Below are 6,000 nucleotides of genomic sequence, written 5' to 3'. Positions count from 1 at the left end.
AAGACTTCGCAAGTTGCCACCTTGAGACCTAGTACTTCGGGTCGAGCTGATTCATCTATTAAATGTTGGAATTGTGGTGTCAGTGGACATAGGTTCTCACAGTGTTCTCAGACTCGAAAACGTTTTTGCTTTGGCTGTGGCCAGCCTGATGTTGTCAAATCGAACTGTCAGAAGTGCATGCCAAAAAACCTGCATGGCGGGGAGCCGACTTCCTAAACAAAGACGACTCCCTGGAAAATGAAAATATATCGATACCCCTTGCTGATGATCAACCTTGTGGACATAGAGCTGTCGTGTCTTATCTTTTGGAAAAGTGTGAAAACGATCCTAGGCCTTATCTTTCTGTTAGGATTTTTGGTAGAGAAATCAAGGCATTGTTAGACAGTGGAGCGTCTCAAACGTTGATTGGAAAAGAAGGGTTGTGGATTTTAAAGGAATTTCCTGCTCATTTACACAGAAATACCGGACAGTACATAGAGACTGCAGATGCAAAGAAACATCAAGTAATAGGTCATATAAATGTTCCCATCACTCTTAAGGGAAAGACTAAAGACTTATCAATCCTCGTAGTGCCAACACTTCAGCAAAACTTAATTTTAGGGGTAGATTTTTGGGACATCATGAATATTGTGGCTGATGTTCATAACCGTCAGTGGGATTTTGCCCAAAACGTCAACAGGAACTTTTGTTATACTTTGGAAGGCATTAGGGCTGAAGAGACTTTAGTCACTGAGGAGAAGAAAAGGCTAAATCTGTTAGTGGACAATTATTTCAAAGATGAGTCTTCAACTCTGGGCCGCACTGATAAAGTTAAACACGTAATAGATACTGGCGATGCCAGAGCGGTTAAGCAGCGCTACTACCCCATCTCACCTGCCAGACAAAAACTTGTAAATGATGAATTGGATAGGATGCTTGCACTAGGAGTTGTTGAACCATCCCATAGCGAGTGGTCATCTCCAATACTACTTTTGGACAAACCTGATGGATCCCATAGATTCTGTGTTGATTTTCGAAAGGTTAATAGTTTATCGAAAAAGGATGCCTACCCTTTACCACATGTGACAACTATCTTAGACCGTCTTCGTGATGCAAGATACCTCTCGAGTCTGGACATAAAGAGTGCCTATTGGCAGATACCTCTGGACCCTGCCAGCAAAGAAAAGACAGCGTTTACCATCCCAGGGCGTGGATTGTTCCATTTTGTTACGATGCCCTTTGGCCTAAGCAACGCACCTGCCACATGGCAGCGGTTCATTGATAACGTTCTTGGCCCTGATCTTGAACCGTATGTCTTCGTTTATCTGGATGACATCATTGTAGTAACCCAAACATTTGACCACCACTTAGAGGTTCTCTCAGAGATCTTTAGAAGAATCAGACAAGCAAAACTGACCCTGAATAAAGAAAAATGCCAATTTTGCCGGCCAGAACTTCGTTACCTAGGATATGTCATCAGTGAGCAAGGACTGAGAGTTGACCCTGATAAGGTGAAGGCTATCGTAGATGTTCCGGTTCCTCGCAGTCAAAAGGAGGTTAGACAGTTCTGCGGCACTGCGTCATGGTATAGACGTTTTATACCAAATTTTGCTACCAGGATGTATCCTTTGTTCTCTCTGCTGAAGAAGAAGAACAATTTTGTTTGGAGCAAGGAGGCTCAAGAGGCTTTTATCGATATTAAGTCATGTTTAATTACCGCTCCCATATTATCATGTCCTGACTTCACTCAACCATTCATTATCTCATGTGATGCTTCGGGCGTTGGATTGGGCACCGTCCTTAGTCAACAGTCACCACAAGGGGAAGTTGTCATAGCCTACGGCAGTAGGACTCTGTCAAGGCAGGAACAAAACTACAGCGCAACAGAGCGCGAGTGTTTAGCAGTGATTTGGGCCATTGAAAGGTTTAGACCGTACATTGAAGGGACCAAATTCACAGTAATAACCGACCATTATAGTTTGTTATGGTTAAATAATTTAAAAGACCCCCAAGGTCGTTTAGCTAGGTGGGCCTTGCGTTTGCAGCCCTACGATTTTCAGCTTGTGCACAGAAAAGGAAAAGAAAATGTAGTTCCTGATCTCCTATCTCGGTCTGTCCCGCAGAATTCCACTCCTGCACCCATTCAATGTAACTTGGTGGTTACGGGCACTATTAAGGACAAATGGTATTTGAAAATGATGAAGAGTGTGGAAGAAAAGCCTGAAGCCTACAGCCAGTGGCGAATTAAGGACAACTCACTTTGGAAGAAAGTCCCTGATGTTTTACCCCTTCCCTCTGGAGATTCCGAGTGGAAAGTAGTTCTGCCTAAGGATTTAAGACAACAAGCTCTACAAGAATGTCATGACGCCCCGACCTCAGGACACCAAGGAGTGCTGAAGACGTATAAAAGGATGTAGCTTAAATACTATTGGCCAAAAATGCGCAAGGATGTGGCTTCATATGTTGCTCGTTGTAGAGTATGCCAGAGTATCAAGTACGATCAACAAAAACCTGCCGGCATGATGGGAGAGTACCGTGGGGTTGATTGCCCTTGGAAAATGATATCTGCCGATCTAATGGGACCTTTTCCCCGCTCAGTCAAGTCAAACAAGTATCTTCTGGTCGTGACAGATCCCTTCACTAAATTTGTTTTGTTAAAACCATTGAGAGCAGCCACCGCAAATTCCGTTTCAAAGTTCCTGGAAGAAGAGGTGTTTATGGTTTACGGAGTTCCAACCTTTTTGATTTGTGACAACGGGTCGGAGTTCATCGGCAGCCCTGTCAAGAAATTAGCTGAGAGATACAAAGTAAAACTCTTACTCAATGCAAGTCGGCATCCTCAGGCCAACCCGACTGAGAGGGTGAACAAGAACATAGTGACAATGCTACGGGCATATGTGGGAAATAATCACAGGAATTGGGATAGCCAAATCGCTCAAGTGGGATTTACACTGAGGTCCTCAGTCCATGAAGCTACCGGCTACACTCCAAACTTCCCCAACTTTGGCAGAGAAGTTCCTATTTCTGGTGCAGGATTTAGCCTTCTTCAAGATGGAAATGGAATCCCTGAAGTAGAAGACTGTCAACCATATAGTGAACATCTGCAAGAGATAAGAAGATTACATCAAGAAGTCCATGAACATCTCAAGGAAGCCCATAGACGAAATGCCAATCACTACAACCTGAGAAGACGTCCACAGGAATAAGGGGAAAAAAGTCTTGTGTGGAAGAAAGACTTTTGTCAGTCCAATGCGGCCAACTATTTCTCTTCTAAGCTAGCACCTAGATATGCAGGACCATATGTTGTTTACAAATTACAATTTACATTAATATTTACAAGTGAAAGTTGTCCAGTATTCATATAAATCAATTATTCTTTAAATCAATTAATTTACTGTAAATTCAAAATAACAACGACTATATTTTTTTTAAGTGTATTTTTACTTGTCAACAATTAATTTAACTTCCAACTTTAGTTTGCAACTAAAAGCTACTTCAAAATAAAATATACAAGGTTGAATGGCACAATAAATATTATGTTGCACTTGCTGAAAGATAAGACAAATTCAAAACAACTATACAATGACCCTAGTTTGAGCTTTAACTAACACAATACAATGACAGTACCTACACTAATAAACATTTTTAACGACCATAATTTATTGTTTAGCAAATATTTAAACCAAGGTACACTAGTTAATTCGCAACGTTTGTTTTACTACTAAAATCTAAACATTTTATTACTTTTCGAATCAACAGTTACTTATTTACTTTAACAATTACTACAATTGAAACATAGCCTACACTCAAAAATTTTTAACACTAACAAAATTATTAACTAAAATCGTCTATTTATTCCCTTTTGATTTTTCAAACTTTAATATTTAGTCTCCTTGGTTCTTGACCTTCAAAAAGTTAACATCACTACTTTACATTTACGACAGAAACATAAAACATGAAATTTTCAAGATGGCAAACAAAATCGTGTACATTTACATAAAATAACCTACATGAATGGTCTTGCAAATACAATGACGAAATTATGTAACAACTGACATTAATTACATTTGTTTAAATCAAACATTTTAAATAACGCTCAAGAAAAGTACAACATTTTTACTAACCTACAAATTTACATGACACGGTTTTATTTTAAATTGGTTGGTTAACTAAATATTCTCTCCAACTTTGAGTTTCAAACATCCTACTGAACAGGTTTGATACGGCTGATCGACATACTAAATTCATAAACCTATCTTTGAAGCAATCGGGTATTACATTTATGTACAACAAATCTAAATAAATACTCAATCATGATACTTAAAAAAGGCTCCTTGCTTACCTCAGAAATTTTCTAATTATCGAAATTCAAATCCACCGACGAAGGTGTTGAGGGTCCTAACTCTTCCAATGTCCTGGTCTATGCTCCAACTAAGGTCCAAAATGCATCGCTACAAGCGTTGTCGACTCTTCCTGGAATTTTTGCATGCACCGACAATCCTCAAAGTCACGTGATTCATGAATCATCGGCAGCGTTCAACATGGTCTAGGCGGAGAGGGGAGGGTAACTGACCTACTTTGGCTCAACGGCAATTCTTTTGCTCCTTTCAGGCGAGGGTAGGCAATGGCACAACATTTCCGGGTAGATATTGCCAAACATTTGAAGGCGCGCTACTTCAACGGGTTAATCCATAATCGAGGTGATCAGTCTCAATTACTTATGAATGGGCTTAAGTGGTACACGAAAATTGTTACAATTTTTTTTTTCTGAAAACTTACGTTTTTTAATTTTCACTCATAAACAGAATATACTAATTAAGTAGAGGAACAGAACACTAAAATTTATTTTGCTTTGGGCTCCTGTGATTCTCTGGTGGGTGCTGGCGGTGGATGTCTTGCGTATGGTTCTGAGTCCTTTCTTCTTTGATAAATAACCAATGGACAGATATTAATCTGCTGTTGGTTCACTAATCGGCCTGCGTTGGCACTTTGGTTCATTCCCCCAGCCACGTTACCGGAGCCCGTCATCTCACTGTTAACTGTCGGTTGCGGAGGTTGCGGAGGTGTCGGAGGTGTCGGAGGGGGTTGATTCCGTCGGCATTTTTGGTATAGCCAGACGGATAATTTAATTGTTCTGACAACCACTGGAGATGTGGCAATTAGAAGTAGAATGTACAGCGTGTTCAGTAAACCGGTTTTCAGGTCTCTGAAAACTGGTTCATATAGATGCACAATCTCCTGGCCTTCTACCATGGGGCTTACGCTGCAGTAAGCCGTTACAACGAGAAACACGTAGAAAGCAGAAGAAATAAAGAAGGTGATTTCTTGTATCTTGTTGGTTTCTTGACGGCCTTCTCCTTGAGTGCGGGCCGAGCCAGTTCCAGGATTCTCTGGGTTAATTGGTACTGCAACATCGCAGGGTCCACCTGGCCTGGAGATCTGGGCATTTGATGTTGACATTTCGTTAGCTAGCTACCAAAGGCTCACACCGCTTGTCTATCTTGATCCCAAGAGCACATTTTCTTAACACATTTTCTTAAAACAACACAACAATTTTCTTAACATTTTCTTAAAAATTGAATTTGATATTTGGCCTTTGTTGAATTAAGGGACATTTCAAGTCCTTAGGTATATAATTTGGTCCTGGACCTAAATAAATATTTTGAGAATTAATTGTCTTTGAGTAAATATTATCTGTTGTTGAGCTGTAATCTGATTCAAGTAAATGTAACTTTGTTTTGAGAAAAAGGGTAAATATTTTAATTTTGAAATATTATTAGGTGATTAAAGAAATATTTGACTTTTGAAATTTATTTGAATAAATATTGTGTTCTAGCTCAATTTAGTCTTTTTATTGAAGTTTTTGGTATCCTTGGTATATAATTAAGTTAGTGTAACTGAACATAGTATTTCACTTGATTGAATATTTCTTGCTAGTTTTAAGATTGTCTATTTTGGGTATGAGATGTCCCTCATTAGTGTAAATACGGCTCATTGACATAGTTAGATTTTTTTTCTCTC

Source organism: Macrosteles quadrilineatus, unplaced genomic scaffold (assembly GCF_028750875.1).
Source record: "Macrosteles quadrilineatus isolate MER2022 unplaced genomic scaffold, UCM_ALF_1.0 Scaffold_2__2_contigs__length_208266976, whole genome shotgun sequence".
NCBI lineage: Eukaryota > Metazoa > Arthropoda > Insecta > Hemiptera > Cicadellidae > Macrosteles > Macrosteles quadrilineatus.
Note: the sequence above shows the minus strand (reverse complement) of the source record.